General features: G+C 46.1%; 1 protein-coding gene across 8 annotated transcripts in view; it reads left to right on the top strand.

The window, feature by feature from the left end:
• TRAK1 (trafficking kinesin protein 1) overlaps positions 1 to 13,176 on the top strand; it is a 194,950-nt gene that overhangs the window by 110,878 nt on the left and 70,896 nt on the right. The gene's annotated exons all lie outside the window — the stretch shown is intronic.

The raw sequence follows: 13,176 nt of genomic DNA, 5'->3' as shown, positions 1-13,176 counted from the left end.
AAGCAAAAGGGACACGAACAGGCTTGGGAACAAACACAAATGACCATTGGCAGGAAGGAGGTATATTCCTAAGCGCCCAAATGCCCAGCCTCGAGAAGCCGTGGTCTGCTGGCGAGTGGTGGCCGTGGGCTCTCCAGGGCCGTGGCTCCTTGTTGTGGCTGCGGGTCAACCAGGAGTGCCTGGAAATACAGACAGCTGTAGGGCATTCCTTCTTTCTAACCAAAGCGAGGTGCCTCCTTATCGTGAGATGTGGCCTTCTAAGTGCTCTTGTTGGGGGGTGGGTACCAGGGTGATGATTAAATATGAAAAGTCCTTATTTCCCACTGGAACTTTTTTTTTTTTTTTTTTTGAGAGAGAGAGGGAGGGGGAAGGACACGGGTGGGGGGGAGAGAGAGAGAGAGAGGGAGGGAGGGAGGGAGAGAAAGAGAATATTGTAAGCAGGCTCTGTGCTCAGGACAGAGCCTGAGGTGGGGCTCGATCTCATGACTCTGGTATCATGACCTGAGCTGAAATCAAAAGTCAGATAGATGCTCAGCTGACGGAGCCACCCAGGCGCTCCCAAAACTTCTATTTGCAGCATGTATCTGTGTGTACTTGAATTGTCCCTGGCAGAATTTTAGCTCTGCCTCTCCTCTGACCAGTCATCTCTGGTTTTGTTACTTTTCATTTTTGGTAAATCTCTTTTCCCCTCCCTCTGCTTCACTGTGGACCTTTGTCAGTCTTCTGTCTTGGGGTCTCCTGTCTCCCCCACCTCCTGTGATTTAGCTGTTGCCTCTCTGTAGGCGACTTCTGCATTTCTCTCTCCGCCCACGGGAAGTGTCACGTAAACCAAACACCGAACACAGTGTGTCATCTTTATGTCGGCTTTTATTCCCAGCTGCCTGACATGCACGGAGGCCTCAGGACCCAGCAGCAGCCCAGGGCACGTGCCATGCTTTCTGTCCTCAGAGGCACCTTCTCCCCTGTCCTACATCTGCAGATATTCAGTACACATTTCAGCCCTCGTCCTGAAGCCTGTGAATGTTGATGCCATGAGCAAGTCATGGAACCTGTTCGTTCCTTGGTTTTCTTTTTTCTCTCTTTTTTTCTTTTCTCTTCTTTTTTCTTTTCTTTTCTTTTCTTTTTCTTCTTTCTTTCTTTCTTTCTTTCTTTCTTTCTTTCCTTCCTTCCTTCCTTCCTTCCTTCCTTCCTTCCTTCCTTCCTTCCTTCCTTCCTTCCCTCCCTCCCTCCCTCCCTCCCTCCCTCCCTCCCTTTCTTTTTCTTTCTTTCGTTAAAAGAAAAGTTGTGTGGGGCGCCTGGGTGGCTCAGTTGGTTGAGCGTCCACCTCGTGATTTCGGCTCAGGTCATGATCCCAGGGTTGTGGGATTAAGCCCCACATCGGCCTCTGTGCTGATTCTCTGTCTCCCTTTCTCTTTGTCCCTCTCCGGCTTGAGTACTCAAGTGTGTGCTCTCTTTGTCTCAAAATAAGTAAACTTAAGTTTTTTGACTCTGTTGGTGACATGGCATTGGGAGGTAGTGTCCATTTCTGATCAGGGTGAGAAAGCAGGGTTATCTGTCAGTGTTTGACAGAATCCATGACAGAATCATGGAACCTACTCCATTTCTCAGCTCTTAGTGCCTGGCCTTTCAGTGAACATAGATGGTCTTTAAACGGAGTCAGGTTCTAAAAATAATATATCCTTTGATCATAAAAGTAGGCTGATTGTAGATAATTGAACAAAAGTTAGGACAAAAAGAGGACTAACTTAGCAACCACTTATCATTTTATTTTATTTTTTTTGGTGAGATGTTTCAAGTGGTTTTTTCCTCCACAAATATATTACATATTTGGGAGTATAATGCTCTTTTACTTAATTATATATGTTGGCCATTTCCCCATGGCATTAAAATTCTTGAAAACTGCAATTTTTTCATTGTTGCTTAATACAATAGACTTAATCATTAGTCTATTATTAGAATCTGGACTGTTTCTAATTTTTGCTCAGATAACACACCAGTTACATACATAAGTGTGTGTCCACCAACTCGTGATTTTCTTAAGGTATATTTCTAGAAATTGATTTACTTGGCTTGAAAATGTGATGATTTTTAAGTTTCCTTGAACTACGTTACTACTCATTCTTAGAGTAAATATTCACTTCATGCAATAAAACCAGCCTATTCTTTTGAGTCATCAGATTATTAGGAAACCTGATGTATACATGTTGAGTAAGTGGATGAGTAGGGCATCTTTCTGTGGGGTGGTAAGACTTCATAATCTTCCTGACTTTTTCCTCACCTGAGAAAGGTCTGTGGAGATTTGGAAATCGGTGGATGCCTCATTCTTTGGATTCAGAATTCTTTCCGGGTTACGTCCCTGATGTCTGCTGGATGGTTTGCAGGGGATGGTGGTTCAAGATAAATGAAAAGCACGGCCACTGAGCGTTTATCACATTCTGGGCACTTTGAGTCACCTGCACTGCTTAGAGGTGGAGACCGTTTTTATCTCCATTAAAAAACATTTTTTTTTAATGTTTATTTATTTTTGAGAGAGAGAGAGAAACAGGGTGTGAGTGGGGGAGGGGCAGAGAGAGAGGGAGACCCAGAATCCGAAGCAGGCTCCAGGCTCTGAGCTGTCAGCACAGAGCCCACTGTGGGGCTCGAACTCACCAATCGTGAGATCATGACCTGAGCCGAAGTCAGATGCTTAACTGACTGAGCCACCCAGGTGCCTCTTTTATCCCCATTTTTAAAATGAGGCCGAGGGTCAGAGAGTCCCGTGTTGCTGGCCCAGGGTCACACAGGAAGGGTCTGAGCCCAGCAGGACTAAGCCCATTCTCTTCCACAGTATGGTATCTTCAGTGCAGTCCAGGTTTTATTGTCTATGGTTTAAAAAGGTCTTATGTGCTTTTGAGGTACTTAAAATGGACAGAATTTCACCTCTCCCCAGCTCTGAATTGTGATCTTCTCATCTTTTTTTTTTTTTTTTTTTAATTTGTTAACATTTATTTATCGTTGAGAGATAGAGACACAGCGTGAGCAGGGGAGGGGCAGAGAGAGAGGGAGACACAGAATCTGAAGCAGGCTCCAAGCTCTGAGCTGTCAGCATAGAACCCAATGTGGGGCTCAAACCCACGAACCGCGAGATCATGACCTGAGCTGAAGTTGGATGCTTGACTGACTGAGCCACCCAGGCGCCCTGTGTGATCTTCTCATCTTTAACCAAATCTTTTTATTTTCAAGACATCAGGCCGTGCAGTACTTAGAAACACTTTACCTGGAAACACTGTATTTGGTCTTTAAGAAGTCTGAACACGTCCTACGTGTTTTCTTATAAGACACCTGAGGAAGACCTTTTTTTGCCTTGTACGGGTCATTATCCATTAATGAAGGTTTGGAAAATGATAATAATTGGGTAATGGCCTCAGGCGCTTGGGTGGCTCAGTCATTGAGTGTCTAACTCTTGGTTTCAGCTCAGGTCATGATCTCATGGTTTGTGAGTTCGAGCCCCACATCCCCACTTGGGATTCTCTCCCTCCTTCCCTTTGTCTCTCCCTCCTTTTCTCCCTCCCTCTCCCTCTTTCTGCCCCTTCCCTGCTCTCTCTCTCTCTTTCTCTGTGTCTGTCTTTCTCTCTCCTTTCTCTCTCACAATATAAACAAAACAAAACAAAAAATATAATGGCCTGAATAAGATGACTGAAGTTTATGTGAGTATGGCAACTCATTTCAGTGTGTGTGTGTGTGTGTGTGTGTGTGTGTGTGTGTGTGCGTGTGTGTAATTCAAAGTGTTATCAAGGGATAGCCTTAAATTTTTTACCAAGGACAGTTTCATGCATGGTACCTGTAGAAGTTTAGCTGAAATTGAGAGATGCCGCTAATCTGTGCAGGAGAAGGTGAGGTCTACTTGAGGTTTAGGTAACTTCCTTATATGATGAAGCTTTTCTTCTCCTGAGTGGTTCTTAGAGAAGAAAAGTCATCAGAGACCCAGCAGTCAGCCCTAGGTTAGAGGGCCATGTCCCCCTCATTTGCCAACTCCATGTGACCTTGAGCAAATCACATAGCCTCTTTGGAATTCAGATTTACTATCTGAAAATTAGTCAGGTTCTGTGAGTCTCTGAAATATGTCATCAAGAGCTTTTTTACTCTTCTGTCAAAGGGTATCTATCCCATGACAAAGTTCTTTTATTGTTATTTTTTTGGTTTATTGCCATTTCTTTTTTAATGTATTTTTCTGTATTGTATAATACGAATTAAGAGACTTAGGACTTTAATTTTCAGTTTTAAGAAATTGTTACAAAGTAAAACCAGCTTCATAAATTAAAAAAAAAAAAGGTAGTGTTTGCTTTTTTTATATAAAAGTGCTTTTGTTCTCAGGTGGTATAGGGAAAATTTTAAAGAATTCTCAGAATACTATAGAAATATTGGCCTAATTCTCTAAGCACGTTTTAAATTGCCTAGAACTTTTCACATTAAGATTTAGATCAATGGTGGCTTGTCAGTTAAGCGTCCGACTTCAGCTCAGGTCATGATCTCACGGTTTGTGAGTTCAAGCCCCGTGTTGGGCTCTGTGCTGACAGCTTGGAACCTGGAGCCTGCTTCAGATTCTATGTCTCCCTCTCTCTCTGCCCCTCCCCTACTCACGCTCTGTCTCTCAAAAATAAGTATTAAAAAAAATTTTAAAAAAAGATGTAGATCTGTGCAAGGCTTATGCTCTAAAAGAGTACAAGTTGTTGAAAAGAATTTCCATAGTCACTGAGTAAATCCCAGGGGTACAGAACTCACGTATGCTTCGTGTTTGAATGGGCCAAAGCCCCAGCCCAGTGCCTATGTCAAACAAGTATTTTATAATGCTTTTTAATTTTTTTTTTTTTTTTTTCAACGTTTATTTATTTTTGGGACAGAGAGAGACACAGCATGAACGGGGGAGGGGCAGAGAGAGAGGGAGACACAGAATTGGAAACAGGCTCCAGGCTCTGAGCCATCAGCCCAGAGCCCGACGCGGGGCTCGAACTCACGGACCGCGAGATTGTGACCTGGCTGAAGTCGGACGCTTAACCGACTGCGCCACCCAGGCGCCCCTATAATGCTTTTTAAATAAGAGAAAATGCAAAGATACATTAAAAAAATTTTTTTTTAAATATTTATTTATTTTTGAGAGAGGGGGCAGAGAGAGAGAGAGAGAGAGAGGGAGGGAGGGAGAGAAAAGAATACACAGAATCGGAAGCAGGCTCCAGGCTCTGAACTGTCAGCACAGAGCCCAACACGGGGCTTGAACTCACAAACCCGTGAGATTATGACCTGAGCCTAAGTCAGACACTAGCCACCCAGGCACCCCAAGATACATGTCTTTAAATTAAAGTTTTTCTCCTTTCTGGGGTGTCTGGGTGGCTCAGTCGGTGAAGCGTCTGACTTCGGCTCAGGTCATGATCTCGCGATTCGTGAGTCTGAGCCCTGCGTCGGGCTCTGTGCTGACAGCTCAGAGCCTGGAGCCTGCTTCAGATTCTGTGTCTCCCTGTCTCTCTCTGCCCCTCCCCTGCTCACACTTTGTCTTTCTGTCTCTCAAAAATAAATAAACATTAAGAACGAAAAGTTTTTCTCCTTTCTTATCTTATTTTTTTTTTGGCAAAAACAAGCAAAATAAAAAACCTGCATTAGAGAATAGAGATTGTTTGGATTTTTGCTACCTTCCAGAGATTGCCTTCATCTGATTAAAGTTCTAAGTGAAACAAAAATAGAACCACTGCAATATGCACTAAGCCTACACAGATCAGATAGATAAATAACACCCAGTGCTGACTTTCTATAGGGGGGTGGTTAATAATTCTATGAGGAGCGGCGTGAGAGAAAACATTCAGGGGGGGCAGTGTGCACATGCACGAGCGTGCATGTGTGCAGGAGGGGTGCCCTGTAGAACACTGGGGGTCTGTTCTCACCCAGGCGCTGTGTGTGGTGGGAGGGGTTGAGTGAGGGGAGGGAAGATAAATTAATTACAGGGATGGAGCATGTGTTGGGATGGAAAAGGGATCTTATGGCCAGGGAAAAACTTCTCAGTTTCATTTGCTAACAAAAATAATACCAAAATGCATACATTATAATATATTTATAAGTAGATGCCATGAGTTTCTCTCATGTAAATGCCCGTGTTTTGGCCGTGTCCTTCTGTCATGCCTGAGACCTGATGCCATGTGGTTTTCAGGCGAGCCCCCAAATGAGCCCTGGATTGTGCCTTCTCTCCATTTCGCTCACCCGTCACACAAGTGGACTCTTCTTTGGCCTTGTTTGCACTGCCTTTAGCTACACAGGTGTCTGCGGGGTCAGCGGTGGCTCTGGCCGCCCGGATGCACCCCACACGTGAGCTGCACCGGCTCATGGCATCCCCACCCAGGTGTGGGCCCAGGCACCGGGCACTGGGGGACTGGACGTTCTGTCTCCAGGAGGGGGCCAGGCTAGCCATGTGCCGGCCTGCCTGGTGGCAGCTGTGGCCCTGGGCACAGTGTCTGGTCACCAGGACAGCCAGGTACTCATCCCGCGGGCAACCTACCCCTGTGGCCCCTCTAAATTTACCTCGCCGTCTGCCGCCTGCCAGCTTTTTTTTCCTCATCAAACCAGATTCCAATGTTGAGTATCCTTTCTTTTAAGAACAGAAATGCTTGGCAAGCCGTTCTGTACAGATTGACTGTTTCCCTTTTCACGTCAATCCTGCGCGTCTGAGACAAAGTTGGAACTGTCTCAGGTGGGAAATTGACATGACAGTTCAGCCCGCACCCCATCGGCGCCTCCTGGGAGAACGTGCTCCATCCGGAGAGACTCAGAGTTACAGCAGGAACAGAATCGGGGATCGTTGGAGCTTCTGGTTTGCATTTGCAGCCCGTGCCATCTGCCGTGTGACCTTTGGGTCCCAGGAGTGGAATGCCCCTGGCAGCCCCCGAGGCTGCAGCAAGCAACCTGGAAGTGTGGGGCACGTCAGAGCTCTGTGTGTTCTCTGTGTGCTTCTGGGATGTGTGGGTGATTTTAATAACCGCATCAAGGCCGAGGTGCATGTCGGCTCTGCAGTGCTCTGTTGAATGCTGTCTCCCTGCCATTGGATGTCTCTCTAGAAGCCAGGCATTGTTCTGCCCCGGAGAACCCTAGAGGTAGCATGGTGCACGGGTGCCTACTTTTCCTGCGTCTGAAATGAGGTGGAGATGGTTTGGGAGGGGGTAGCTGACAGCAAGCTGTTTGTTAACAGCCTGCCTTCTGCCACGGGAGCTCAGTGACTGGCAGTGGCAGTGTTTTAAAAAATAAACATCGGAAAGAGAGCCCTGCAGAAGCATCCTGTTTGTCAGTTTTCTGTAGCAGGTGCAGGGAAGGTCGGCTTGCAAGGCTGTGTGTCATGTGAGCTCCGCCAGCCCTGTCTGGAATGGAAGGTGAGGAAGCTCACTTTGGGCCTTCCCCTCTTCTGTCTTTAGGCTCCTGGCCACTGTTGGGTGCAGGTAGAAGGCCAGACGCGCTATTTCCTGAAGGGAGGAAAGCTCTAGAGACGGAGCATGCTCCAGAGGGGATTGGGGCTGTCGAGTGGTCCTGCTTCCAGGCAGGAGGGGAGCACACCGGGAGCTGTCCTTCTCCCCACCTGTTTGGTCGACAGCACATGGCCTGCACCCATCACCGCAGGGCACGGAGGAAAGTGACATATGGCGAGTTCTGTAACGTCACATACTTTGGAGCACATTCATAACTGTGTTATTTGTACTTTAATCGTTGTTAGTGTTGACTCATCTTTTAAACGTATTGAACAACTATTCAAAATTATATATATGTATATGTATGCATTCAATTATATATATATATATATATATATAAAATCACTTATATATGGATATTTAATTCATATGCTCACACAACTAATAATTAGAGACTTAGAAATTAAATTCGTTTTTAATTTTTTAATTTAATTTTATTTATTTTTTTATTTTATTTATTTATTTTTTTCAACGTTTATTTATTTTTTGGGACAGAGAGAGACAGAGCATGAACGGGGGAGGGGCAGAGAGAGAGGGAGACACAGAATCGGAAACAGGCTCCAGGCTCTGAGCCATCAGCCCAGAGCCTGACGCGGGGCTCGAACTCACGGACCGCGAGATCATGACCTGGCTGAAGTCGGACGCTTAACCGACTGCGCCACCCAGGCGCCCCTAATTTTTTAATTTTAGAGAGAGCACATGAGCAGGAGAGGGGCAGAGTCTGGAGAGGGCAGAGAAAGAGAGAGAGAATATCCTAAGCAGGCTCCACACTCAGCACGGAGCCCGACATGGGGCTTGATCCCACGACCCTGGGATCATGACCTGAGCTGAAATCAAGAGTTGGACACTCAACTAACTGAGCCACCCAGGCGCTTCAGAAATTAAGTTCTTTTAAAAATTTAAATTTGATTACAAATGGATATAATTCGATTCCCCTTAACAGACCAAATCTATTAGAGTCTCATAAGTGCGTATAAACGAGAACATACAGCTCTCCTTGTGGCCCAGGACTCGAGCCTTGTCCCCACCCCGGGTGTAGTTTGTGACCGAAGCGTCAGGCCTGTTATTTGACCTGCCTCCTCATTTCATTTCTGGGTGGCTTATTCATAGCCACCCTACTTGGAGAAATGTTCGTGTAATGCTTTGTAAAAGGCATTAGTGGCAGAGACAGAACAGTCCTACACACCCACCTTCCCCTACTTCTTAAGATGGATTAAAAATATCTTCCTATCATCTTCTCCTTCCCTTTATGTATCTGTAGCCTTGTTCAATTGGTTGCCCTTTCAGTCTTGTTATTCCCTGACATTCATGGCCTTTACAGACTCAACCTGTTGGCTTTAAATGTTATTAACTCTATTCTGTTTTTGATGTGCAAATTTCACAACCTGGCCCATGATCATCCTTTTAAGCCTTGTCACCTCTACCCAAGACCTCATGGGACCGTCTTTGCTTTCTGGCAAGCTGGCATTGTAGGCGGATCCTGATTTTTCCTACCCCAAGACATGAAATTAGCAGCTCTCCAAGGAGGCATGTTGAGGTTTAACCCAAGTCTGGACACCAGAAGGTTGACGTGCTGGTTGTGGGTGGAGTGGTATCCTTACCGGGCCCCTTTCTTGACAGAGCTGGAAATAGTATTTCTTTTTAATATCACAAAGTCCCATTGATAGTTTCAATTTAATTCCTGACCGTTTTTTATTTCGTTCTGGAAAAAAAAAAAGGCTTCACAATTTGTTTTTCCTGTGAGATGCCAACTTGAGTTTTTTTTATCTCCTTTCATTGTGTCGCCCCCCCCTTTTTTCTCTCCCACATTTCACTTGTAAATAATCCTTAGATGTTTTCTTAATTATTGTGGAAAGACTTTAGGGGTGGACCATGCCCAGTTTATATCCAGATGTTCTTATTGCTGAGTGATCCTGGGTGAGCTGTTTAATCTGTCTCTGGGCCCCCTTTCCTTGTCTACACAGCTGGGGGGGCTGGTGATTAGGTAGCAGGGTCTGAGGAATGAGTGAGACAGGAAGTGCTGACTTCCTGGTGAGCAGCCTGCATTTCCTAAATGGTATTGGTGATGAGGGTGAGTGAGAGGTGACTTCTCTGAGGCTGCTCCTGGACCCTGTCCCTGATCCCGATTCTCCCAGGGTGGGGCAGTGATGGGGGCAGCCTCCGCCCGGCGCACGGGAAGAGGACCTTGCTTCTTCAGCTGCTGGAAGCCTGGGAGAGGGAGGGCTGGAACCCTCGTGGAGGGGGGTGGGGGGGGCATGTGGGACTTTTGGATGAAAGTGTGGATTTGAAGGCAGATACTCCTGGATCTTAACCTCAGCACCAGCTCTGCAGAGCTGTGGATGGATGGCTTTCCCCTTCTGACCCTGTAAGATGGGAGTTTGGGTGTAGATGTTCACTTTGATACTTGCTCGGAGCTCCTGGAAGTCACCCATGAGTGATGCTCTTTCCTTTGTACTTGATAACGCTCTGTTTTCTTTCTTTCCCATTTTCTTCAGATGTACATTGGATATATACAATATTTGCACTTGATAGAGGTTGTGTTCAGTAATAGGTTACTGTTTAGAAATACGCTCCCTGCCCTTCCCCCCACCCAACTGTCACTCTGGCTTATTACTGTGAACTCAGTCCCTTTTCGTTAATTATGCTGGGACAAGCCAAGAAGTGCCGTTTCTACCTCATTTCCCTAATTATAGCTTACAAAATTGTGCTGTCTTTTTAACTGCCCATACTGGCCTACAGAATTTGAGTGGTGAGGATGATCCCAAACTGATATTTTTTGCAAACTCACTTTGTCCCAGGCACTGTGCTGAGTGCTCTCCCTTCCATTAATTAAAGGCTCGCCTCATCCCTGGGGCGGGTATTATAATCACCCCATTTAGCAGATAGGACTCGGTCTAAGAAGGTCATAGAGATGGCGAATGAGGAGCCCAGATCAAACATCACGCCATCGTACTGCTAAAGCCCATGCTCTTAACTGTGAAATTAAACTGCCTGCCATTAGTCTGTCGTCCATCTGTACATCCCTATATCCCTCTATCCATCCACCTGTTACTTTTTGCTTTTATGGTGATGTGTTATGGGTAAAGTATTTTTTAAAATTCATAGCACTGGAAGGTACATGTGCCAAGCCTTTGTTTAAGGGGTCTTTACGCTCATCTGACTTTCTGTGATGCTTTACAGAGTTTGCATTTCCTGTTCCTTTATTACATCTTCCTTTTGCAAACTCATACTGGACCCTTTTCCCCAGACGTAGTGGATTGAACCTGTTGAATGTGCTGGTATTTGAGGCATCTGTTAATTGTTGACTCGTTTATCTCTGAGGCCTATAATCTTCTTTAGAAATGCCATGAGGAGCTTGAAACAAACAAAACCTCAGAAAACCTTGGGGCACCAGCCTCTGCTCCCTTAAGGTGAGGAATGACACGTGGGAGGGCCACTTGGGGGTCTGCTGTGGGGCTGGTGGGAGGTGCTGTCCTCACCAGAGAGAGACCTGATAAAGGGCCAAAGGGAGGGAGAGGTTCAGATAATGGGGGCAGGTATAGCCGGAATTAAAATCATTGGCTGCTGACTTTAAATAGGCAGATGTCCTAGAAAATCTTAAATGTGTATCCAAGTTGGGTTCAGGGAGAGGGAAGGGCAGCAATTAAAGTAAGTGAGGGAGGCAATGGAGTCTGCTCTCCACTTTGCCCAGCAAGAATTTGGGATTGGGTGGGGAGGGGTACAGGTCCTCCAGGGTGTAGGTGACAGCTGGGGACAGCATGGCCAGAGACAGTGCCATTCCTTGGCACTGGACATTTTCCAGACTTTCCCAAAAGCCTGTTTACAACTTGAGCCAAGATTCATCACCAGCTGCCTTTAACTTTCCTTTCCCCTTCTGAGACTTGAGGGGGTTCTGCTATTGGGTGGTGCTACAGAGGCAGGAACCCCACTTGCCACACAGGACTGGGCGTGCTCTCCCACATGGGCTCAGTCGGCCGCCTGGCAAGTGAGAAGCTCTCCCTGTAGCATCCTGTGCTGGTACGCAAGCATGGCCTGGTAAAGCGACACAGGGCCCTGAAGTAAGGAGAGGGTACCTGGAGCTGGGAGAAACTTCTGGAGCCTACACAGGTGCAGGAAGCCAGCTCTGGGGAACCTCACAACACAGCATTAAAGGCTCCTCTGCTTCTCATGATTTAGGAAGGTTGAGATTGATTTATATATAGTACAGATGCTGCCCAAGAGTCTATATGTAGGGTTTGTCATTGTGTGTGTATGTATGTACGTACATGAATGTGTATATATATATACACACATACATAGTTTTCTTCTTGAAACTTTTTTATTCAAATGCACATACTGTGTCTATTACCCTCCCTATCTATTCATCCTGTTGAAGTACCTCACATTCAAAGTGTGGTCTGGGGACCAGCAGCATTGCCTTGCGTTGGAAACTTGTTAGAAATGCAGAATCTTGGGCCTTCCATGGACCTGCTGCATCAGAATCTGCATTTTAGCAAGAGCTCTGGGTGATTTACATGCACATTAAATCCTGGGAAGCCCTGCCCTAGAGGGATGTCTTTTCCTCCTCATTTGTTAGCCGAGGCACCATATGCCACGGGTGGAATAAAGAGAAATCACCCTGTGGGGTCACTGTAGAAGGGGAGAAGCATGCCCTCTCCGTAGTGGTAAAGAGACCTTTTACTATTACTCATTCACAGCTGACACAGTCTTGAGTAGAACACGAAGAGGAACACTTAACCAAGCCCATGCTGCTGCTGTGGACACCAACAGATAGTTCCAGTTCTCGGCCAGCAGGCTGGTGAGGTTCTGTAGGTAGTTTTGTTTTAGGGCAGCAGGGTTTTGAGGGAGATTTTGGCCCCCAGAGGACGTTTGGCAGTGCCTGCTCCTTACATCTACGAGGAGAGAAGGTGGTGCTTCTGGCAAGTAAGAGGGCAGAGGCCGGGGATGCTGCTTAACAGCCTGCGGGTGCCTGGCAAAGGATGATCTGGCTTTAAATGTCACTAGCGCTAGGACTGAGAAACCTTTCTGTTTTAGAGGAGGGAGTTACCTATAAGAAGTCCAAAATCTGTCTCATTATCCATGACTCATTTTTTTTTTTTTTAATTTTTTTTTTCAACGTTTTTTATTTATTTTTGGGACAGAGAGAGACAGAGCATGAACGGGGGAGGGGCAGAGAGAGAGGGAGACACAGAATCGGAAACAGTCTCCAGGCTCTGAGCCATCAGCCCAGAGCCCGACGCCGGGCTCGAACTCACGGACCGCGAGATCGTGACCTGGCTGAAGTCGGACGCTTAACCGACTGCGCCACCCAGGCGCCCCTATCCATGACTCATTTTAAAGAAGTATTTAAAACATGCCAAACACTCGGAACTAATAAATGTTAACTCCTTTTTTTTTTTTTTTCCTTCAGGAGATAAAACATTACAGATGCGTTTACAAGGACAGTTTCAAAGCCCCATTCCCTGCTTCCCTCGAGGCAACCACTGTCTTGAAAGTGGGTTGTTTCATTCCGCTGTGTGTGTTTATGCTTTGATTACACACACGAGTGTCCATGAAACAGTATATCGAATTGCACGGGCCCCTCTGTAATGGCGTGCTTCTCTGTTTGTAGGTCGAAGGCTGTTTTTCCAGAAGTTTGAGCAAAGGCGTGAGCAGAACTGCCTCTCAGCGAACACGTTTCCATTTTTTAAAGTAATTT

This window comes from Leopardus geoffroyi, chromosome C2, assembly GCF_018350155.1.
Source record: "Leopardus geoffroyi isolate Oge1 chromosome C2, O.geoffroyi_Oge1_pat1.0, whole genome shotgun sequence".
NCBI lineage: Eukaryota > Metazoa > Chordata > Mammalia > Carnivora > Felidae > Leopardus > Leopardus geoffroyi.
This window is presented reverse-complemented; position numbering and strand designations above follow the sequence as displayed.